General features: G+C 36.5%; 1 pseudogene across 1 annotated transcript; it reads right to left on the bottom strand.

The window, feature by feature from the left end:
* Window positions 1-8,470: 8,470 nt before the first annotated feature.
* LOC306650429 (ankyrin repeat domain-containing protein 46-like) lies at window positions 8,471-9,732 on the bottom strand (annotated as a pseudogene). The gene is made up of 2 exons: window positions 9,709-9,732; window positions 8,471-9,149 (listed from the first exon to the last, which is right to left on the bottom strand). The product of its transcript is annotated as an ankyrin repeat domain-containing protein 46-like (transcript).
* Between the last annotated feature and the right edge of the window lie 16,557 nt (window positions 9,733-26,289).

Genomic DNA, 26,289 nt, shown 5'->3' with positions numbered 1-26,289 from the left:
GTAGGACATAAACATCAGTAATTACAAGAGGATTCCCAACAGTCATTCCACTTTCCAGTAAACAATCCTCACTGTCTCCAAGCCATTCCTAGTCACCTTTATGGATCAAAGGAATGATCCATGGAATCTAAAGAGACAAGAGACACTAGTTGTTTTAATGAGTTTTTTTTGTTTGTTTGTTTGTTTTTTGTTTTTTCTGCTGTGACCAAAAGATCTGACAAGATCATTTTAAGGAAGAAAATTTTATTTGTGGTTCATGGTTTCAAAGGTCCTTGTCTATAAGTAGCCAGCTCCATTTCTTGGGGCTTGACAGGAGGCTGAACATTATGCTGAAAGGGTTTGCTGGAGGAACATGGTTCACATGATGATCAGAAAACTGAGAGGTACAGACTCCAGAGACCAGTTACAGAGACGTCCTTGAGGTGTGCCTCCAATGACCCACCTCCTCCAACCAAACCTAGCAGACCACAGCTACCTACAGCTCAGTTAATTTTATCCAAGGACCAGTTTTCTGATTGGGTAAATGGTCTCATAACCCCATCACTTCACCCCCAACCTTTTCACATCATCTCACACATGGGCTTTTGGGGATAATTTACCTCCAAAATATAAGAGCAGCCATTATACAGGTGGGTAGATGTGAATAAAACCAAAGATTACTGAAGATAGGTCCCAATGTGAAGGAGGAAACCACACTTAAATATGTTAATTGAGAAGCTCTAATCCAATAGAAATGAATTTTCAGAAACCTAGTTTTATCTGTCTTGCAGTCATAAAAGGGCATACCCTTCCGTATACTTATCATAATTTCAAATCCTTTTAGGGTTCTTCTTCCCCTTAGTGATCCCTGAGTATATTCAAAGTAACAGCCAAAGTACCCCCCTTTGTCTATTAGGTTCTGCATCGTCTGACATCACTTTATTGATTTTGAAGGCCACTAGAATACCTGTTTACATTTGTGACTGTCTCTAGGTTAAATCATTGCAATATATTAGTATCTGGAAACAGTTTCTCTAATATGATTTAAATATTTATTCATTTAAGTTTTCTCCTCAGGGCTCTTTATTGCTCTGGGTTTTCTGTTAGTATTCTCTGCCATGTAATGAATGTTCCTTACAATTCCAATTCTTTGTGAGTGCATAGTTATGACTCAAAATTATCATTGTAAATAGGATTTTTCTAATAATATGGTTATTGATGATTTTAAGGATTAAATTTTCTATCATTTTCATGCCAATGTGTTTCATTGTTTAGAATAGGTTCCCTGTTGAGACATAGATGGGTTTCCTCCCATCAATGAATAATGTGTTTATTTTTGTAATGTTTACATTATGATTGAAAGTAAACTGCTTTTACTTCACATTTTTGAACAATGTAAGTTGAAATATGCATGAACTATGTGCCTGTTCCCTTAGAATTACATGTTTTACATGGTTTTATAAATATTGCTCCTGTTTTGTTTATGATTGCATATTGTGTCTTGTTTCTTTTCTCCATCTAGGTATTTGTAGAACTTATCTAATGAACATGTGGATATATGTACATATACTGAGGTTTGTACCCAGGGGTGCTCTAATCCTTAGTTACATCTGTAGCCCCATTTTATTTTTATTTTGAAATAGATTCTTGCTAAGGTGTTCAAACTGGCTTCAAATTTGCAATTCTTCCTCACTCTTTCTCCCAGTCAGAATTACTAGCATGCATATCATATGTTTATTGATAAAACTCTTCCCTTGTCCAAAATAAAGATTTTAGCATTTTAAAGTAGGACTTTCAAATATTTTTACATTTCTGTTTATCTTTTACGTATTTTTTAAATGTAAATGCAATAAAACCACACAAAATTAAACCCATTGTTTCAATATTTCAAGTGCTGAAATAATTCAAGTTGTTTTGCAACATTTTTCTTAGAAATTTGCATCTTCCAAAACAAAGTTGGATTTTCCCAAAAATCAAGTGCTCCTTTGTTTCCTATCACAAACACCATTCCTTCTGTGCAAAGGGTTTTATTCCTTTAGATGTCTCATATAAGTAGAATCACACAACATTTGACTGTTGATGAATGGTTATTTCAGTAAGCATAATGTCTTTAAGATGAATCTTTATGATAGATGGTACACAGTTTCTCATCTATGTAAAGTTGAAAAATATTTTATAGTTTTTTTTTTTTTTTCCCAAATTGCCCTCATTCATGCATATGAAAGGACATTTATTTTTTGCTACCCCTGTTGGCCCTCTTGAATGATTTAATGATTGCAAGTGTGTAACTACGTCTTAAATCACACAAATTAGTGAGGATTTACTCTGTTGTGTTCCATATGGCTACTTTTCTGAGTCCATTTCCATATTAATCTATGGAAAACTGTAGCTTTTTTTCCCTGTTATATCACAAAGCATTACTCAAATTTATTTCTATTTTGAATAATTTTGAATCATTTATAAGCTCTTGTAATTGCGCAGGATTTTAAACAGTCTTTCTGAGTTTGAATTTAAAAATATTGGAATTTTGATAGCTTATACCAGGACTCTCTAGATCATTTAAGTAGTATAGACAATACCTAATTTTATCTTTCATTTCTTGAATGAGCCCATGTTTAAGAGTGCAGCATTGCACACATTTTTGGTGTTTTGGATGTCACTTCCCCTTTTTTATTATTATTATTTTTATTTAGATTTTAGTTTTTTACATACTGCATTTTGCTTCATTGTACACAAATGGGGTACATAATTTCATTTCTATGGTTGTACACAGTGTAGATTCATACCATTCATGTCATCATACATGTCCATAGGTAATGATGTTTGTCTCTCTCCACCATTTTTCATACTCCCCTCTCTCTCATTTCCTTCTACATATTCTAAAGTTCCCCCATTATTCTCTCATTCCCCACTTCCCACACCCATTAGATATCATTCTCCACTTACGGGGAAAACATTAGGCCTTTGGTTTTTTGGGCTTGACTTATTTCACTTAGCATGATATTCTCCAATTTCATCCATTTATTTGCAAATGCCGTAATATTATTCTTCTGTATGGCTGAATAGTATATACGAGAGTTTCTTTATGCATTCATCTGTGGTAGGGCATCTGGGTTGGTTCCACAATCAAGCTATTGTGAACTGAGCTGCTTTAACATTGATGTGGCTGTGTTACTGTAGTTTGCTGAGCCCACCCCCACATCAATTCCCCTTTTGATTTCTAATTTCCTATAATATGTGTATAAAGTCATTTAAATATTGTCATTTCTTAAGGTATTTTCTGCTTTTAAGCTGTTCAATCCAGAATGTTTCATGAGTTATTGAGAAGGTTGGGTCTGTAATCTAATTGATTTATACTACTTCCTGAAGTCTTCTAGTCCCTGTTTACCATTCTGCCTGGTTTATTTTCTCTCAGTCATTGGGCATTGGTGTCTCCAAATATTACTGTGTCACTATTTCTTTCAATTCTTTCAAGGTAGCCTCTCTATATTTGGAAGTATAATGTGAGTTAAACATGTATTCAGTAGTATTTTAAGGTTTTACAGATTGGTGTCTTCTATCTTTATATAATACTCTAGTTTGTCTCTTTTCAAAATATTTTCCCTTAGGAAACTTTTTATCTCACATAACTTTTTCCTTCATTGTTTTACATAATATTGCCATCTCTGATTTCTTTCTTTCATCTTTGCATGTAATGTCTTTTTCATCATTTCACTTTTACTAAAACTGACCCTAAATTTAAATAAAATGTCATGTAGAGACCAAACAGGAATTTTGAGATTTAATCCTCTTAGTCATGTTTTGTGTTCTGATTGGTGTTTAATAATAATCCATTTATACTTGGATAAATTACTGAAAATAATGCACTTATTACTGTTACTTGATACATTGCTTTCTCTAGTTCTTATAATTGTTTTCCCTACTTTTTTGTGTTAATACTCAGTTCATAGATTTTTATTGTGACAAACTTTGAAGTCTGTCCATATTCTCTTTATATATTTTATGGTTATTATGCCATTAGATTGGGATTATATGAAACAGTTTAAGTTTACACTACATTATGTATTGATACTAAATTTACTTAAATGCCATATAAAAATCAACATCTTTGCATGTCCTCTTAAAGTCATTATTGATTTCACAGCTATTTTATATTGTACACTAGTTAACAGGTTTATGAGAGCCTCGTCTTTGTCTTTGAAATTCTATAGCAAAATTCTGTTATGTATCATCATTACAGTGTAATAGAATTCATATTTGTGTGTGTTTGTTCTTTTACCAGAAAATTTTTAGATTTCAAATGATTTGTTTTATGAAGATTTATTTCACATTCAGTTGAAAGGATTCATTATAGAATTTCTTGTAGGAGTGGTCTAGAAGTCAGAAACTTTTTTTGCATTTGTGTATCTTGATATGCTTTCCTTTAATTTGCTATTGAAAAATAGTGGTTTTGGATATAGTATTTATGGATGTCAATTTTTTTTCTTTTTTTTATTCATTGGATTATATATTCCAGTTCTTTTCTGGAAGTCTTCGTAAGAAAATCAACTAATAATTCTATAGATGTCCTTGTAAGTGATACATCTGTTATCTTTTGATCCTCTCAAAATTTGAATGTGAATTTTGAAACTTTGATTAGATGTGCTTTATTTTGAATGTTTTTGTGCTTATTTTTGGAAATGCTTGTGCCTCTTAATGTTTGACAGCTTTCCTTCCTCACATTTTCAATTTCTGTGACCTTATTTTTTAAGAAATAATTTATGTACATAATTTCTGCTGATTTCTGTTACTAACATTTTTCTTTCAATTAATTTACTTCAATTATTTAATTTATATTTTCAATTTTTATTAATTTTTCAGAATTTTTACAGACTGCCTTTGGATTCATTGTACACAAATGAGGGTACATCTTTTTCTTTCTGTTTGTGCACAATGTAGATTTATACCATTCGTGTAGTCATCTGTACATAGGGTTGTGATGTCTGTCTCATTCCACCATTTTTCATACCCCTCCCTCTCATTTCCTTCTACATAATATAATGTTTCTCAATTCTTCTCTCACTCTCCCCTCCTCACCTCCATATATATCATCATCCCTTATCAGGGAAAATATTCAGCCTTTGGTTTTTGGGATTGACTTATTTCACTTAGCATGATATTCTCCAATTCCATCCATTTATCTGCAAATGCCATAATGTTATGCTTCTTTATGGCTAAATAATATTCCATTGTCTATATACATTAGTTTCTTTCTTCATTCATCTTTGAAGGGCATCTAGGTAAGTTTGGTAATCTAGCTATCAGGAATAGAGCTGCTATAAATGTTGATGTAGCTGTGTTACTCTACTATGCTAATTTTAAATCCTTTGGGTGTAAACCAAGGAGTGGGATAACTGGGTGAAAAAGTAGGTCCATTGCAATTTAAAACTCCACTAGCAATGTAAAATGTGCTTTTTTTCTCAAATCCAGGGCACCATTTACTATTATTATGTATATATTTTCTTTTTTTGCACGGTACTGGGGATTGAACCCATGGCCTTGTGCTCGCAAGGCAAGCACTCTAAAACTGAGCTATCCCCCCAGCCCTATTATTTATATTTTTGATAGTAGCCATTCTAATTGGAATAAAGTGATATCATAGAGTTGTTTGAATTTTCATTTACTTTAATTCTTGGTCAGCACATTGAATATCACAAAAATGGTTATTTCATCTTGTTTAGTAAATTCATAACTTTGGCATACTTATTGTCTTTTCCTAGTTTTTTTCTATTGTTGCTTTGATTGATCCAAGTTTCCCTTTTTTCTTTGTGTGCTATTATTCCCACTGAGGTTTTTCTACTTAAAAACAAGCTTAGAGTAAATGATTATAGTTATTTTGAAAATGTTTGGAAATTACTAAAGAAATAAACGCTAGATAATATAAACAGACACGTGCCTATAATTCCAGATAAGTGGGAGGCTGAGGCAGAATGAATGCACGTTTTGGTGATTTCCTGTCTCAAAAGTAAGCAATCTAGAAAAGGCCTGGGGGGACTGTGGTCGAAGCTCAGTGCTAGAGCAGTTTCCTACCATGTGTGATCTTGTGGTTTTATCCTCTGCACTCCATAAAATCTAAGAAGAATAATTTTTAAAAAAGGTAATAGGGATTGGGGAAGTAACTCAGTGGAACCTGCCCCTGTATTCAATCCCAGTTAAACTCCCCTGATGAAAGAAGAGGGAAAAAATGAGGTAAGAAGTCAGTTGTGGGGCTGGGGAGATAGCTCAGCTGGTAGAGTGCTTGTCTCCCAGGCACAGGGCCCTGAGTTCGATCCCCAGTACTGCAAAAAAAAAAAAAAAAAGAGAGAGTCAATTGTTACATCACTTGACTCATATGTGAAATCTGAGCAAGTTGAATTTTGGCGCTATGATTTGGGAGATATTAGAGTAATGTCAGTCAAAGTTTTTATTTTATTTTATTTTTTCGTGGTGCTGGTGCTTGATCCCAGGGCTTTTGGTTGCATGGCGAGCACTCTACCAACTGAGCTATGTCCCCAGCCCTGCTAGTTTTTATTTTAATGGGCAAACGTCAAGTGTCTGTACAGCATGGTGGGTGTAGTTTATTATATTTTTCTTTTTATTTTGTATTTGGAATTGAGCCCAGTAGACTTTACCACTGGTCAATACCATCAGCTCTTTTTCTTTTTGTTTTTTAGTTAGTGTCTTGCTAAATTCCTGAGGTTGGTCTTGAATAGGCACTCCTTCTGTCTCAGCCTCCTGAGTCACTGGGATTAAAATTATGTCCCAACCACCATGCCTGGCTAATATATTGTATTCCTTTTTTTTTTTTTTAGAGATTTATAAATATATTATTAGTGGTTTTACTTAATAGTGAATCCAGAGAATAGAAAGAAATCAGCACTTAAAAGGAAACATTAATATTCAAATCAGTGTAATATATTTACATATATTGACCAGTTTTCTATGTTTAGAATTACAAACAAATAAAGCTTTTATTCTGAATACACTTTGAATTTGAGGTTTTTTTTGTTTTTTTTTTTTTTTTGCTCTATTTATACCATGTATGATTAATTTGGTTCATATCTAACCTAAAAGCAAGACTTTGCAAGATGATCATGAAACAAAACAGGAAATCAGAAATTTTAAAACTGCTTTTTAGTGGAGGATAAATCCACACAAAAGAATAAAGTTTCAATACCAGATAGATAAATACAAAGGAGGAAAATCAAGGAGCAAACAGAATCACAAGTACCAATTCTATTCTAACTGTGATTTCTAATTCTAGCAACAATTCAACCAGCAGTAACTTAGATGCGTTGTTCTAGAAAATAAAAGCATTAATTCTTTCACTACAACTTTCAGACTTCACTTGAACAATTATTAAGCATTCAGATTATTTTGTATTTACAGAAAAAATGATTTATACATATACAAACATTAACAAAAGAGTCCTTCAGGCACTGCTGAAAGCCACAATATAGTTTGGGGGCCATATTTCAATGTACATAATGTTATGAGTAATAAAGAGCATATGACAGTACAGTACTCAGGACTGTTGACTGAGTACTCCACCTCTTCGTACCATTAAAGAGTCACTGATGTGGATGGGACTGCAATGACAGTACTGACAGACTTCTAAACAGGACTCCCTTTTAATTAATTATGATACAACTGTGATGCACAGCTAGCTTATAGACCTGATGTTTCCACTGTAATAGCACTACAGAATTCTAGTGACATTAAATATTAGTTATTTCTCCCTGCTAATTCTTCAGCAGAAAAACAGTTTTCTGACTGCATATTTGATGAACAGAAGAGCTCTAAAGTACACAGAAAAGGAAAGTAGAAAGTGAGCAAAGTGAACTCCCAAAGCTGATTTTTCACAGATACTAAGAAGCAAAGCAGTTTGCAGTAAATCAAAATCATCCTAAAGCAAAGATTAAATCAATCTGTTCTGAAGAAAATATAGCTCATTTTGAAAGTTTTGTTTGGTTTGTGATTAGACTTCAAAGTGTTGAAATAAACCAAACAGATTCTAACAATATTAATTTGCCATACAGGAGTTCAAAGGTTTTATCCTCTCCCCAGAGAAAGTAAATAAAAAGAAAAAAGGAGCTCTTGCAAAAATAAACAAAACTAAACCCACCACCCCAAACATTCATAAATGGAAGGCTTTTTCCTTTTTGAATACTTCAGTTGGTCCAAGATCAGGGTAAGGTTTCTATCCTAAGGACTTCTACTGTCTTCCTTTACCTTCTGTTCTCCAGTCATTTCCATGTGTTCATCACACAAGGCTATGGGCAGATTTTCTTAAGAAGTCAGGTTGAGTCAGAGGTAGCATTAGGATGCACTATAGTTGACTACAGTATGAAGTTCAAATGAACACATTTTTCTTCTAGAGGATTACAATAAGTGAAAGTGCCTTGCACTAAGCAAAATTTTGAGAAACTGGGAATCAATGTTGGGAGCCAAGAAATAGGCATTGACTTCACCTCTTTGAGCTCCCTTAATGCACCAGCTCAGGCTGGTTTTCCATGAAGGGCAGCACTCCACTCTCGTAGTAGGCAATGCCAAGAGACAGCAAAGCAATGGCAAAGATCAGGAGCAGGACACTCCAGAAGCCCAGATCCTCTACAAATTCCTGCCAAGTGGTTTGAAAGCTGGACAGGATACCTTCACCTGGCTGTAGGGTGGGATAAGGACAGAACAACTTTCCGTGGTACTTTCACTGTCAGACATCTGCATGGTCTCCAGTTTTGAGTGGGTTCCTCTGTGAAATCCTTTTACCTCCTGTTCTTCCAAAGATTCCAGCAATCAGATGACATCTTTATTCACTCCCCTGCACTTTGCCAGAACTAAAGGAGCTGCACCATCGTGATTGCATGTATCAATTCTTGGAAGCCAAGAATTGAATGGAATCCACATGGCCACAGAGGTGAGGAGCTGTTTCCTTGATAATCTGTGGCCAGCAGATCAGCAGCCATTTTATGCAACAGTTGGCAGATGGCTACATTCCCTCGGGCTGCTGCAAGGTGAAGGCCTGTCCTGCCTCTGCTGTCATGGATATTTGAGTCAAAGCCACTTTCCAGAAGCCTCTTAGAATAGGTAATATCTCCATCAATACAGGCTTGTAGCAATGGCATATTAGTTTGAGAAGAATCATTTGCAAAAACCTAGGAGCTTGTTCTAATGCGGCTGGAATATGGGTCAGCTGTAAGATGAGACTTTCCCTCCAGTGGTCACTCAGCAGTTTCTCTCAATTCTTAAGCAGGTTCAACAAAGCATTCACTAATATATCAGCAAGAATTTGCGAGACAAGCAGCAGTGATAGCAGGAGCACCTCTCTGCAGGTTGCAGAGGGAGTAGGCGCAGCCACACTATATTGTTTTTAATGAGTGCTACTAGAATGTATGTAAAGTTTACTAAAAATACATCTAATTATGTAAAATAATGCATGTATTAATTACTGATATATTGTCATTTGTGTGCCATAGAATATGAAGTATATAAAAAGTTATTAATGTAATTAGGTAATAAATAACAAAATCTATGAACATTAAAACCTCAGTCTTTTTTTTTGATTTCTATGGTTTGACTTTATTCTGGACATACTGAAATCAACTGTGATAGGCTTTTGTTGCCCCTCAAACCAGTTTTTTGCTGTATCTTCACTAGATGTGTGTGTGTACGTTTCTCCCACTGTAAATGCACATATTTCTTATTAAGCAGTACTTTTTTAAACCCATGATGAATCATCTTTGGCACTGTCATCCAAAATTTACCTTTTATCTCCAGCTCTCTGTGCAGACAAAAACTAGTTTGCATAAAGGTGTCAAAAAAGTCATAGCTATTTGTTTGTTTCACACTTCCTGTTTGCTCATGGGAGAATAAAGGGGTTGATAGTTTTTTTTTCTTATTACACAATGACCTCCTGTGGTTTAGGAATGACTGTGTTGATCAAAGTAACACATTTTCCTTTTTTCTACTATGTGACTCACTCTAGTGTGCTCATCTGAGGTTCTATAAAATCTAAGATGGTTTTGGAAGTTCTCACAAGTCAATTTTTCAGTGCATTTTTATGAAGTTTATTTTTATTTGTATTTGTTCTTAGTAATATATGACATTCACATCCATTTTCATAAAATTTTACTAGCATGGGATATATGTTCTTCTAATTAGGATCAATTCTTGTGGGTGTTCATGCTGGTGAAATTCACTTATCGATTTCCATATGTGTACATAGAAAAATTATGTTAGATTTATTCTACTGTCTCTTCCACTCCTACCCTCTTTATACTATGATTTCTTTATTCATTCGTTTGTTGATTTGCTTCTAGGTTTGTTTCATACCTTAACTACTGTGAATTGTGCTGTTTTAAACATTAATGTGGCTGTGTCATTGCACTATGCTCATTTAAAACACTTTGGATATGTTGAATGTCATAACTGGGTCAAATGGTGGTTTCATTCATAGTTTGTTTTCACCAGGTATTCAACCCAGAGGTGCTTAACCACTGAATTGCATCTCCAGCCCTTTTAATGTTTTATTTAGGGACAGGATCTCACTGCATTGCTAAGGGCCTCAGTATGTTGCTGAGACTGGTTTTGAACTCATGAACCTCCTGCCTCAGCCTCCAATGCTCATCCCTCCTTTTTGAGGAATCTCCATTATCTTGCTCAAATTTTCAGTCCTGCAGTGTATGCACATCCCCTTTTCCCCTCATCTGTGCCAACATTTGTTGTTACATGGACTCTTGGTAATTCCCATTCTGTCTGGAGTGTAGAGCAATCTCAGTATAGTTTTATTGTGCATTTCTCTAATTGCTAGAGATATTGGTCAGTTTTTATATATTACCCCTGGTGATCCTTCCTATTTCTTCTTTTGAGAAGGACATGTTAAGATTTCTTGCCCATTTATTGATTAGGTTTTTTGGTTTTTTAATCTATGGATTAATTATAATCTTGGATTTTCTTTGCTGTTCCCTTTCTGATGTCCTCACATTGAAAATAACTTCCTTTTTTTTTTGCAAAGTATATTCACAAGAGTGTAGCAAATCAAATAATTTATTCCTTTGATTCCTTTCAGTTATGTATTCTCATCAAACCCAAGAATTTTCATCAGAGCTGGGAATAAAACGTTCATTTCATCAGGTGATAAAGGGAAGGTATGGAAACTGTGACATTGAAGATATATGCTTAAAGAAAGAATGGAAATATGTGGAGGAGAGTAATGTTCAGGAATATTCTCATGGTGAATATAATAGTTGTGAGATAGCTGCATAATACAATTTTCATCACAAATTGATATCAAGAACATATGAAGACTCAGAAAAACCTCAATTTTGCTAGTCAGTTTTGAGGACGGTTTTGAGTGTCTTGAAAATTTATCTGCACTTACTTTTTGATAATATAACCTTGTGAAATGAAATTTGAAAATATGGAATAAAATCTGTTGCATGCGTCAGTTCATAATAATAAACATTTGAAATGTAGAATTTCTTTAAAGTTTTACTCAAATATTTTTGTATATAATAGATTTAGTAATATAAAATAAATTACTAAGTCTGATCAGTTTTTTTAACATAATGAAGTATCTGTTGTACTACATTCAACAAACAGTCCTTCCTTGTGTCAAAATACAACATTTTAATGAATGTAGGAAGATCTGTACTTATACATTATTACTTGATATAGAATCAGGTATAGCTATTTGGTGAGAATCCTACATTTATCATAATATTTTCAAGACCTTTCATCCAGGTCTCTACCCTACATAAATATGAGTGCATTTGTATTGTTGAAAAATGTAAGAAATGCAGTGAAACTCACATATTTAATATTTTTTAAATCCTAGAAAATATCATTGTGATCATTTTGCAAAGAAGCTTTACAAAGGCAACAAATGCAAACAAGTACTTCATCAGTGCTCAAAATTTATCATTCCAAGCATCCATATTCAAGGAAAAGATTGCAAACATCAACAAGGTGGAAGAATTTTAAATAAAATCACAAGAATTATTCAGTGCAAGAACATTCAGGTGGGAAGAATGCCGTACAGATTTAAGAAATGTGTTAAAGCATTTAAGGATTTCTCAACCCTTTTCCACAGTAGTTATAAACCCTATAGATGTAAAGATTGTGGTAAAGATTTTAATCAAAGGTCAGTCCTTACTGAACACAAGAAGAATCATGCTGGAGAGAAGCCCTACAAATGTACAGAATGTGGAAAGGCATTTATTTTCACCTCAAAACTTACTAGGCATCAGAGGATTCATACTGGAGAGAAGCCCTACAAATGTACAGAATGTGGTAAAGCATTTACACGATTTTCAAACTTCACTGAACACCAGAAGATTCATAGTGATGAGAGACCATATGAATGTAAAGAATGTGGCAAAGGCTTTAAGTGTAGTAGAGTCCTTATTCAACACCAGAAGATTCATAGTGATGAGAGACCATATAAATGTAAGGAATGTGACAAAGACTTTAAGGATAGTGCCACCCTTTTTAGACACCAGAGTGTTCATAGTGATGAGAGACCTTACGAATGTAAGGAGTGTGGCAAAGGCTTTAAGTATAATAGAGGCCTTATTCGACACCAGAAGATTCATAGGGTTGAGAGACCATATATATGTAAGCAGTGTGGGAAATGCTTTATGAGTATTAGTGCACTTATTAAACACCACAGGATTCATAGTAATGAGAGGCCATACAAATGTAATGAATGTGAAAAAGAATTTAAATATATCTCATTCCTTATTCAACACCAGAAGATTCATACTTCTGAGAAGCCCTACAAATGTGCAGAATGTGGGAAAGGATTTATTCAGTTTTCACACTTTACTAAGCACCAGAGGATTCATAGTGATGAGAGACCATATGAATGTAAGGAATGTGGCAAAGCCTTTAAGTATAGTACAAACCTTTTTAGACACCAGAGAATTCATAGTGATGAGAGACCATATGAATGTAAGGAGTGTGGCAAATGCTTTAAGTATAGTGCAGTCCTTATTCAACACCACAAGATTCATACTGGAGTGAGGCCCTACAAATGTGCAGAATGTGAGAATGTATTTACTCACATTTCACAATTGACTCGACACCAGAGGATTCATATAGATGAGAGACCATACGAATGTAAGGAATGTGGCAAAGGCTTTAAGTTTACTACAGCCCTTATTCAACATCAGAGGATTCATAGGGATGAGAGACCATATGAATGTAAGGAATGTGGCAAAGGCTTTAAGTGTAGAAGAGTTCTTGTTGAACACCAGAAGATTCATAGGGATGAGAGACCTTATGAATGTAAGAAATGTGGCAAAGGCTTTAAGTGTAGTAGAGCCCTTAGTCGACACTGGAGGGTTCATAGGGATGAGAGACCATATGAATGTAAGGAATGTAGAAAAGGCTTTAAGTATAGTTCAGGACTTCTTAGACACCAGAGGATTCATAGGGATGAGAGATCATACAAATGTAAAGAATCAAATGTAAAGACTGAGGCAAACCTTTTAAATTCATCTCTTCTCTGACCGAACACCAGACTCTTCATACTGCAGGGAAGCCATATAAATGCAAATAATGTGGAAAAGCTTTTATTCATAGCTCACATCTTATTCAACACCACAGGATTCTTAATGATGAATTTAAAGAGTGCTGCAAAGGCTTTAAGGACTGCCCAACCCTTATTAAACATCACAAGGTTTATAGTGATGACAGACCATACAAATGTATGGACTGTGGCAAAGATTTTCAACTCAACCCTTTCTCACTGCCAGAGAATTCATATTGGAGAAAATTCATGTGAATGTAAAGAATGAGGCAAAGCTCTTAACCGGAGTTCCTTTTTGTTTTTTAACTTGACTTGGTTTCCCTTTTGATTGACTTTTTCTCTAGTGTACTTTCTCCCTCTGCTGACTTTCATTATTGTCTTTCATTTTGTCTTCATGGAATATTTTTCTTAGAATGTTCAGTTGTCCATGCTTTCAATTGTAAATTCTCTTAACTTTTGTTTATCATGGAAGATTTTTATTTCATCATCAAATCTGAATGTTAGTTTTGCTGGGTATAAGATTTTTGGTTGGCTTCCATGTTATTTTAGACTTTGAAAAGAGCTATATCCAGTGTCATTTTATTATTTCTATGCTTATTACAGAAAATATATATGATGTAAGAGTAATCATTTTAATTTTTAGTGGTATTAACTACATTCATATTATTGTAGAACTTCAACTACCAGCCATCCCCAGTAACTTTTTTCTTTTAAAATCAACTCTATCATTCAAGCTAGAATTCCCCATTGCCCTTCTTTCTGAGTCTCTAAAATGTGCCATTCTGTTTTCTGATCCTAAAAATTAGAAGAATCTAACTCTACTTTCTACATGTGAAATATTACAATAATTTTTTCTTTCGTAATACATTGAACTTGACACAGGGTCTTGAAATTTCATCTGTGGTGAACCATATGCCATAATTTCCTTCCTGTGGAAAGCCAAATAATTCCATGCCAGACTTTGATTATAGATTTGTCTACTTGGGACATTGTATTGTTTCTACCATGGGCTACTGTAAATGATACAACTATAAGCATAGGAATACAAATACTAGATTCAATCCCTGAGTTCAACTTTTTTCCTGCTGAACACATAGAAGTACAGTTAATGGACCATGTATTAATTTATAGTGATAAATGTTAACATATTTAATTAGGTAAAAAGGAGATTACTGAGAATATAGAATTAAAAAAGTTGCTGTACTTTTGTATGTATATATCAGTATGGGTTAACATTAGTCATGAAATTTAGCCCCACCTCCCAATTATCCTTTCCTGATATCAAGCAGAAATTTAGAATTTTGTGTCAACTCAGAGGTAAATGATTGAATTATCTATTACATATTTGCAATCCACATGTACAAAAGTAAAATGATTTATCTAAAATTTATAAAACCATGTATTTATTTAACCTAGAATACACACAGACTATGTCACGATTACAAAACTGTTCAGTGGCTCATTAACAGAACTCATCCATCATTTAATAATTAATTAGTATACTCTTTATAAGGGAATGTATGCTATAAGGATTTCAAAAATTCATAAATCATTTTTCATTAGTGATTTACAGCAATGTACTAATTGTGGATAGCTGCTAACCACCATGATGGGGCTAGAATCATGGACTGGGTCTGGGTCATTGTTTTGCATAGTACTTGAAGAAGAGATGATGCAGTCCAAACTGTAGAGGAACATAAAGAATCCCATGAACAACAGAATGGACTGTGTGGCTCATTTTTCTGGGGATGCAGTTAAAGGCAGGATGGAACTGTGAAGGTGCTGGGATTACCTCTTACACTTGCACAAGGGAGTCACCATGTACCCACTCGAGAGGTCCATGAGCCCCAAAAAGACACATCACTGAATATTCCCAATGTAGAAAATAACTTATGGGTCAAATTGTGTAGGATTCAGTAATAAATATAAGACCATGCATATTGACCATGGAGTTTATAACAGCAAAGATTGAGAAGTGGACACTGACTGACATGTAGAAGACCCACAGGAAAAGAAGGAACATGGTCTCTGATGTGGACTTATGTTTGAGGTTTGCCAAGCAGGAGTTTCTGGGGTTGAGGTTGATCATCTGGGGTACAATCTGCTGGCAGGTGGCACAAATGGAGAATCCCCTCAACAACCTGTGCAAGTAGATTAGTGATTTACATTTGATGTCATCCCCCAAATTCTGAGATCAAAGAACCTCTGTAGCTATGAGTTCCATGATGAGCAGCATTTCTAGGCAAGATGGAGCCAGGCGACCAATGGTCAGATCTGTGGGCTTGAGCCTGTGCTGCAGAAGGAATGGGAAGGTGTGGAAGAGAAGAAGAATGGTGTTGCCTGAGATCCGAAGGACCACATCAGAGAAAAATGCATATCTCAATAATGGTATCATATTGGAATCAAATGATAAGTGAGGAGAAAAGCTGAAAAATTATCAAAGATCTCGACAGATCCATCAATCTCAGTATACACATAGCTATTGAGGATGCATGTGGATTCCTCTTGCTTCATTCTTTCCTGACACCCTCTAGAAGGCATCATTTTATTTTACTCAATAACGAATGGATTTTTTTTTTCTCCACTCCTGGTCTGCCACATTGCATCTGGTTTTCTGTACCTTCAAAATCATATGTAGTCTGGGTCAGGAATATCACAAGTTCAAATCCAGCCTCAGCAAGTTAGTGAGGGACCCAAGCAACGTACTGAATTCTTGTCTCAAAATAAAATATAAAAAGGGCTACCAATGTGACTCAGAGATTAAACATTCCTAGGTTTACTCCCTGGTATAATTTATCTTGTGTCTTAGAAAATATTTCCCCATTTTTACCTCAACTTGTGGTTTTCAGAGGCTGTATCTTATTTGATTTTCATATTTGTCATCTTGTGAATGGTCAGATACATATTGAATGCTCTACAATTTTTGGTAAATTCAAATGGGTGGATTGCATAACTAAATAATTCCACTTTCCTATAATGGTTGATTTGAATTGTCAACTTGATTAGATTAAAAGATGCCGATGATTAAGGGGATTTGGGCATGTCCATGAGGGCATGTTTAGGAATGATTGGGATGCGGGATAGTTAAGTGAATGTGCTTCTGTAGCTTGGGCAGAACCACTGAATAGGATAGTAGTTTGGATGGAATAAAAGTTGGAAGAACAAGGAAGAAGATTCAGGGGCAAGATTGACACTTCTTGAATGAGTTCTTGATTGCTGCTTCAGTTGTCTGAGGATATTGGGCACTTGCTTCTTCACTCTTCCAAAGTGGACTTTGCCAGTGATTCTCCAGGTAGTTTTTAGAAGCCTTGGTCTCAGGCTAGGGTAGCACTTTTGCTCATTCATGTTCTGGGACTTCCACTTCTTAGACTGCACAGCTACAGGTTCTTCCAGCTCTCCAATCTGCAGACAGCAATTGTGGACTATTCAGCATGTAAACTGCTCCCTTTTTACACTTGTACTTTCTGTTGATTCTGTAGAGATCCCTGACTAATACACTTCCCAACCAATGAGTCAATGAAGTAGACAAACCATAGATGTGCGATTTCAGAGCTGTCTTCATTTAAATTTATTACCATAGCAAGTATCTTTATATAGTAACCAAGCAAATGTTGATAAATGTGCATTCTTAGGACACATTGTTTGAATTTATAGGTGTGATCTACCATTGAGTACAAGTGTGAATGTGAAGAGTCTATAATAGTAAACTGGTCGACTTATCTAGGGACAGTCTTATTATGTATATCCTAGAGGCATTATATATGACAGAAGATGAACTATGCATACCAAGTATATATGCTTTATCATTGTAAATGGAGAAAAATTGAAAGCATTCCTTCAAAACACTGGACCAAACAGGGATATCCTCTTTCACCACTTGTACTCAAAAGCATCTTTGAAATTCTATCCAAAGAAATTAAAGAGATATGAATAGGAAGAGAAAAACTCAAACTATTACCATTTGCCAATGACATATTTCTGTATAGGAGGATCCAAAAATCCCTCAGAAAACTTGTAGAAGTTATAAAGGAATTCAGAAAACTAGCAGGATAAAAAATCAAAAATCAAAAACCTTATTCATTTCTATTCATAAGTGATGAACCTTCTGAAAGAGAAATTAGGAAAACTACCCCATTCACAATAGACTCAAAAAAAAAAAAAAAAATACATGGGGATCGATCTAACAAAAGAGATGAAAGACCTCTACAAGGAGAACTATAGAACACTAAAGAAAGAGATTAAAGCACTCCTTTGAAGGTGGTAAGATCTACCATGTTCTTGTATAGGCAGAATTTATATTGCCAAATTGGCTATACTACCAAAAGTGCTACACAGATTCAATGTGATTTCAATTAAAATGCCAAGAGTAATAAAACTTACATGGATTGGGCACCAAGATAGGCAGGTAGACCAATGCTATAGAATAGAGAAAGCAGAGCCAAATCCACATAAATACAGTTATCCCATACTACACAAAAGCACCAAAAACATACATTGGAGAAAAGGTATACTCTTCAACAAATGATGATAGGATAACTGTAAATCAATCCAGCAACATGAAACTAAACTACTCCCATCCTGTACAAAGCTCAAAGTGGATGAAGGACCTAGGAGTTATACCAGAGACCCTGCACCAAACAGAAGAAAATGTATGCTCAGATCTTCATCATGTTAACTTAAAACCAGTATTTCTTAACAATGTTCGCAAATTGCAACAAAGGAAAACAAGAATCAATAAATGTGATGGATTCAAACTAAAAATCTCTTGTCGGCAAAGGAAACGAAAGTGTGAAGAGAGCCTACGCAGTGGGAGAAAATCTTCACCACACACACTTCAGCTAGTGCACTAATCTCCAGAATTTATAAAAAACTCAAAAATCTTAACACCAAAATAATACCTAACCCAATCAATAAATAGGTAAGGAACTGAGCAGAAACTTAAGACATACAAGTGATCAATGAACATGAAAAAGTGTTCAACTTCTCCAGTAATTAGAGAAATGCAAATCAAAGCTACCCTAAGATTTTATCTGTCTCCAATTAGAATGGCTATTATCAAGAATACAAGCAACAATAAGTGTTGGTGAGGAGGTGGAGAAAAAGGTACACTCATACATTTCTGGTGGGATTGGAAATTGGTGCAACCACTCTGGAAAGCAGTGTAAAAATTCCTCAGAAAACTTGGAATGAAAGCACAATTTTACCCTCATGTCCCAGTTCTTGGCCTATACCAAAAGGACTTAAAATCAGTGCACTACAGTGATGCAGCCTATCTGTGTTTATAGCAGCTCAGCATACATTTTCTTCTGTTTGGTGGAGGGTCTTTGGATTGTGTAGGGGGAAATGAGGGGAGAGGAGGGGCAGTGGAAATGAAAGATGTTTGAATGAGACAAAGATCATTACCCTGTGTACATGTATTTTTCATAAATGGTGTGACTCTTCATCGTGTACAGAAAAATGAATAGTTGTACTCCATTTGTGTACAATGAATCAAAATTTATTCTTCTGTCATGTATAACTAAATAAAGCATACATTAAAAATATACTCTAAAGTGGCAAAAAAACAACAATTTCAGAGCAGGGTGTGGTGGTACATGCCTTTAATCCCAGTGGCTTAGGAGGCTGAGGCAGGAGGATTGTAAGTCCAGGCCAGTCTCAGCAATTTAGAGAGCCCCTAAGCAACTTTGCCAAATCCTGTACCTACATATAATATAAAAACTGGTAGAAATAGTTAAGCACCCCTGGGTAAAATTCCTGATACACGCACACACACACACACACACACACAGAAAATATCCATCTCAATTATACCCTGTAACCAATAAAATAAAAATAATGTTCCAGATATCTGACAAAACTTATGTTAATTCAGCAGGACAATTCATGTAACTGAGGAATGCATTAAAAACAAGTAATTGTGTCTGATACCATAAACATTTGTTGATATTAAGAGTAACTAGTATTTGGCTTTTGGGGTAGCCCCACCTTTTTTTTCTATTTTCCTAACAATATAACCCTTCTCCCTGTGGTTTATCCATTCCTGAATTTGGGTGGTGTCTGACAGTATCAGCCAGAGACAGGTATCAGGGCCTGTCTGCTTCCTTTCTTGGTGACATCAGTTACTGAGGATAATGTAAAATTTCACCTCAGTCCTTGAGGTCACTGAATACAAAGAAAACTAAGAGGAAACATCAGAGTTCTGCCAATCACAGAAAGAGACTGAAGGAAAACTTCTAGCCACACTGGACATCCTGGAGGAACACAGGAAGGCACTAATTCTCCCCTTTGTGGTGTCCTTGTCTTCCTTGCAGAGCCCTGGAGTCTTGGGTGGATTCCCCTCTGGTCTGAAGATTTACTCTTTTCTTTGAGCTCCCTGATATCTTTTGATTTTGAGGTACCATGGGTTACTTTATGCTATGAGGAGAAGCTTCACCTCTGGACTTGTTGACTTTGTCAAGTCACTAGGAAGAGTTGCATTTTTAAAGTAACTAATGGGGTGGTGAGATATAAGTACATTGGATTAGACAAAGAAAATGAAGGGAAAGGAGGGGAATGGAAAACAAAAATACAATAGAATGTATGGGAAATCACTTCCTATGTTCATATTTGAATACATGACCAGAGAATCTTCACAACATGTACAACCACAGGAATGGAAAATTATAGTCCATGTATGTATGATATGTAAAATATATTCTACTGTAATGTATATCTGAAAGGAACAAATGAAAATTAAAATGGAAAGCAAAAGCAGTTGCAATAAACTGTCATTACTACAGAGGGAAAAATTCTGACTTCCTATTCTGTTTCATGGCGTGGTTTGTTAAGAAAAATCTCAAGACGGCTGTTCAGATCAAATAGTCAGCACATGGCAATTGTCAAAAATTGTTGGCTAGATTGCTCAGGGGAATCTGGTATGCAGGGCCATGTCTTGGTGACCTGGGCATTAGGGAATTATTGGAGCTCTAATCATTGAGGACAGAGATCTCATGGGAGGTAGGTAGGTACCAGAATCTGCTGGTTAACAATGAGGTGCCAACCAACTGTGAATAGATATATTCACAATGATCTGCACCATAGAAATAATGGGTAGTCCATCATCGTGGCATTCCTCATTTGGGCCTCAGTTCTGGGGGAAGAGGTTACAGGATTAAGTCCAGCAATAAAAGGAAAGTGGCTAATAAACATGTAAGCACATAAACATGTTGCTATGGGAAACAGCTCTTCTAAAATGCCACATCACTCTGAATCTAGGAAAAAATGTGAAATAATAGGCCATGAAGACATTAAAGGTTGCTGGAGATTCAGAAAAACTGGGAAGACTGAACATCTGAAGAAGGGGAACCTTGGTGTGGTGAACTGAAACTGTAAGTCCCTGTGATGGTGGCTACTCAACAGTATGATTTTTGTCAACAGTTATAGAATTACAAACCAAATAGTCTGTTTAATAATGATATATTGACATCAATAATTATAATAAGTCTTTCAGAAATGCAAGGTGTAAATTACAGAGGAACCTCAGGTGAATAGGAAGATGGGAACTCTGCATTATATCCTCATTTTTCTGTCCATGTGACTTTGATCTAAAAAAAATGTTTAACTGAAATAAGAATATTCTCAGGAATTTTCACAGCCTCAGAACTACCCTCTGCAGAATGAGCCCTCACCCAAAGAACACAGATGCATTAGTACTGATAATTAATGATGCAGAATCTATCGCCCTAATTTTTACATAGTTTCTCTTTGAGGTTTTGGTGGCCCTTTTCTATCAGTAGGTCAAACAAATTAATCTTTTCTATTTTCACACGTTTTAATGAGAAGCATGAAGTTCTTAGGAAGGAAACAAGTTCCTTATGTTCACATGAATATTTCATTCATCCTTCCATCACACAAGAGGGATTACTCATCTCCCAGTATTATAATTAGTAATTCCTTAAATAGTGAAGAAAACGTGTCCCAACATGATTTTACTACACTCGGGCTTAAGGAGAAATTGACCTGAAGTCATCCTAAAATATAGTCCAGCTAATGGCCAGGCATGCTTGCACATGCATTTAATACCACAAGTCCAGGAAGCTGAGACAGGAGGATTCTGAGTTTAAGACCACACTTAGTAACTTGGTGAGGCTCTAAAAAAACTTAGAGAGACCCTGTTGGCAAATAAAAAATAAAAAAGTGCTAGGGTTGTAGCTCAGTGCTTAAGCACCTCTCAGTTCAATCCCTGGTAGCAAAGAAGATAAAAGATGTAGCTTCTCTTGTGACAGATTGGCTCATATAGATTGGCTCGTAAGCAGCTTCACATCAAAAATGACACTGCAGGAGTTGGATGGTTGCAAGCTTGTGGCAAGCAGATTGTAAACTTGTTTACCGAAGGAACAGTTATGCATTTTATAGATTTCTTTTCCATTCACAATGCACCACGGGGGGTCAGACCACCAGGTTCCTACAGGGGTTCCCTTGGTAACACTGAGTCAATTTGGAGGAGTTGTGTGCTTTCTTACGTGCTGAAGCGGGACGCTCCTCCCTGCAGATTTACACACTTCAGACGTTCACCACTGCCGGTCAAGAACTAGGATTTCTCCCAACAAAATGGGATGAAGGATGGTGGGTGAGAAGTGAAGGAGTATTTCTTATAGCTCAGCTACTCAATGGGAATACTGCTTCTTCCTGAGATGAATGAAAATGGAATTGCACTAATATTCAATATTGGGCAAAGAGTGTGAAGAAAAATAGTTTGAGTAAATTAAGTGAGAAAAAGGGACAAAATTAGAGAAAGCTGCTTTGCATAAAGGGTGGAATTGCCACACAGGATAGAAAATGCTGAAAAATTCCAGAAACAGGTTTAATGAAGAAATTCCTGAGGCTAACTGGTCACACACCCTAGCCAATACAGAGGATGTTTGACTCCTGAAGTCCACAGAAGACACAATGAGACCAGCTATCATCTGTGGGAAGCTGGCCCAGGTGCCAGACAACATCTTTGGATTGCCATGCACCAGTGCAAAAGCAATTTTGAAGTCAGATTTGGAAGTCTGCAAGTGGGTCAGCATAACTTTATCTGAGACTAGCAAAGACATTAGTGAGCCCAGCAAACCAGGGGACATTCAGACCCACCTCTTTTCCACTGTTCCATCTGGCAGCTCACAGGTGTAACATATGGAAAATGACAAACCCCAAGTATTGTAGCCTGGAAAAGGGAGTGAGGACGAGGGCTAGACATTGATAACATTGATTCATTTTCAATGTATTCTTTCCCCCTGACAGGACAATCCTTAGAAAGGAAGTGAACAACATCTTGTGGCAAGACAAGTCCTGGGAAGGAGACATCCATCAAGCCTAAAATGACAGTCTCTGAGAAGAATCCAAAGATTGTTCCTTCCCCAAATTAATTCATTCCCAGTGACAGTACAATGGGACCCTGAAGGGAAAGAGATAAGCACTGAATGCTGATCCCAGACCCTCCATTATTCCCCAAGTAAAAATATTGCCCAGGAAAACAAACATCAAATTCTCAAAAACCTGTTTCCCGAGTGTCCAAACTGACATGCTGTGTCCATAATTCACCTCTCAGTGTAACCTATGTAAGCACAGACTCCCGCCTTGACCAGTGGTTCATTTTTCACCAAGAATGTGGGTCCATCAGAGGATGGACCTATTCCTCCTTTAATGTCCTTCATCATTGATGATTAAAGGCTGTGTGATTCAAGAAGTTTGCAGCTGCCTCAGTCATTCTGTGCTAACATTTTGATTCCCAGACCAGGGAACAGAAAAAGGTAATATTTATTCATTCCCTGAGTCTCAAAAACACATTCACTCTCCCCACAGTCAAAGTTAAATGACTGATGAGTCCTGGAAAGTGACCATCGAAAGTCCAGCACTTCTGTGATTTTCTGAAAGCTGTGGGTCACCACAGTCACCACTCAGACAAGCTATGATTGAATCTCCAAACTCACTGTGCCAACCATCCTTGTAGAATGTAGTCCTGTTGTGTCCAGTGCGGTCCACTCTAGCTGAGCAACTACCAGCTTTTGTGTGAGAGAAATTTGGTGTGTGGGTGGCCGACAAAAGGCAAGTTAAGGCAGCTTGCCAGGGCTGTTCTCTGGTGCTGTATGAAGGTCTTATATCTCACATATGGTTCTAACAACCCACAGGGTTACCAAAGATCAACCAGCTGCTACATTATTGCAGCTCCATGCCACATGAAAAGTGCGAGGATTTATGGCAAATCCTTTATTGGCATTAAAGTTGTCCCATTTCTATTTTCTCCCCTCCCCAATCTACCCATCCCTACACACCCAGAATACCTCATGAATCAAAGACACCTGCCATTCTGCTGCTGCCTGCAAGAATGGCCTCCACATTCTCCCCAGAAAGGTAAGACTCCATCTCTCTCCAGCAGATAAGTATGTACCCTTTAGCTAGCCAGGGTAGATTCCTTGCCACTGGGGTTTCCTTGCCATTGAAACTGGGTGAAGACTTTCCTCTAATCCCCAGTGGAAAAAGTCCAGACTAGTGACTGGCACACCTATGGCATATGAATCCAGACAATGCTCTGCCATCAAATCATCAATACCATTGAGCCTCTCCAAACATGGGACTTACCCAATCATTTTCGAGGACACCCAGTTGAACTTTCTCTTTAGCAGTTTTAAGAACTCCACTCGCATGGGCTGGGGAGATAGCTCAGTTGGTAGAGTGCTTGCCTCACAAACACAAGGCCCTGGGTTCAATCCCCACCACCACAAAAAAAAAAAAAAAAAAACCTCTACTCACAAACTGACCTCAAATTTCAACCCCTCATCAGGCTCAGGACTCAATTTGGCCATAGTACAAATTAGATAACCAGTACACATGTCACAAGAACAGAATTGTTGATAAAGATATTCTCCAGGCTTTGGGAAAATATTTAATGCACAATGGCAAATGGTTTGAGGTTCTCTACATTCTACCTTTGTTTTCCTTTACTCCATTACCACATATACCACCCTACACCTTCACACTTTTAATGATACTCTCTGACCAATTTATCAATGGGTCTGCACTTGATACCATAAGAATCACAAACAGAGAAGGGCACCAAGTCTTCTCAGAAGCAATTTCTAGATACTGCTTTCAAGACCTTAACAATAAGGAAGATGAGGCCAACAGGAGAAAGAAATTCATGTTAAACTAAACACCAATTCTGAGCCCCAGCCATCCATGGACCTAAAAAAGTCACTGCTGTTCTTGTCCCCACCGTCCCTCTAACAAAACCCCCTGAACCCTGTTTCTGATATGGGTAGACTGCACTTCGGGCAAAATCTTATTATACCTCAAAATCCCTATGAAGCCACATCCCCAATGCTGGCAATGGGGATGCTGGAAAGCATACCTTCCCTGGGGAAAATCAACCCTTCCTCAGTGCAGCCTAATTTCCAGGTCCCATAATACATCTGTGGAGGTCCATGTTATAGGGATGGTGAAGAGCCAAACACCAGGTTAATATTGCCATTCTGAAGAGATTTTAAGGGTAGAATTATCTGGCAAATGTTCTCCCTTACTTAAAATAATTATCAAAAGTGTAATTAGTATCTTACATTCTGAGTGTGTTACATTCTCAGCCTCAAGTTATGTAAAAAGGAGTCATATTACAATCCTCCACCCTCAGCTTACACAGCACCCTCATCCTCAAAATAATGGGAGATGTTTCATAATTGTCTGCACCCAAATCTGGCCAGCCTGATTACCAACCAAGGAAAAAAGGGTTGAAATGTTTTAGGCATCAGTTTCCCTAGCCAGACCATGCTGAAGCTTGCATTGGAATGTAGACAGCAGCAGCCTGCAGGCTCAGCAAGAGACTGATCTGAGACTGAAGGAACAAAAATGTCAGTTTAACTTCTCTCTAGCTTCTCTCTTCCACTCTTTCTCTCCCTCTTTCTCCTTCTCTCATTCTCTCATGTTGCTTTACTAGTATAATTAATGGCCATGTCATTTTTTCTGTATGATTCGTGTTAATTTGTATATACTCACACCACACATACACATTGATTTCAATCTGGCACAACTAGGTTAATGTATTTTTTGTACAGAACTACTTTACCCATCTATAAAAGTGTTTTTTTTTTTTTTATACACTCTGTTCAGAGGCCAATTTGCAAAAGTTAGTTCTCAATCTGATAGATTTTAAAATACTGTAAGGCCTTTGTAGAGGTTCAGGGCAGTCAAAGAACAGAAGAGGGAGCAAAGTTCTCAGGACAATGAAGATCTTCTGTTGGAATGGCTTAGACACTCTGCAACTTCTCTGTCCTTGAGGGCTGGGGACACTATCTTATTAGAAAAACATATGGTACTAGTGGACTCTGAATAGCAAGCAAGTTATATGATCTGCACATACAGAAAGTTAACTGCACTAATGTACCTAATGTAACTGAATATAACCCTGGAATATTGTTCATTTTATTAAAGTGTCTTAACTGATGTTTTTACTTCCTATTGCTTTCAATGCAGCCCTGGATGAATGCCTTTCCTTACTGTGTCAAGTCTTTCATGATCCTTCCTCTATATTCTCCATTCCACTTTGCAATGGGATTATTGTCTATACTGATGGAGGAAAACATTGGGGTGTGATGTCTATATTCACTGACAAAAAATTGACTTGTTACACATTGCCTCAATCTTCTCGTGAGTACAATTACCTGCAATTATTTTGGCTGTTTGTATATTTCCCAACAACTTAAACATCATTGCAGACTCTCAGTATATAGCCAAACTGATGCCACATATTT

Source organism: Sciurus vulgaris (assembly GCF_902686455.1).
Source record: "Sciurus vulgaris genome assembly, chromosome: 19".
NCBI lineage: Eukaryota > Metazoa > Chordata > Mammalia > Rodentia > Sciuridae > Sciurus > Sciurus vulgaris.
The sequence above is the reverse complement of the archived record's forward strand: the minus strand, read 5'-3'. Positions and strand labels throughout refer to the sequence as shown.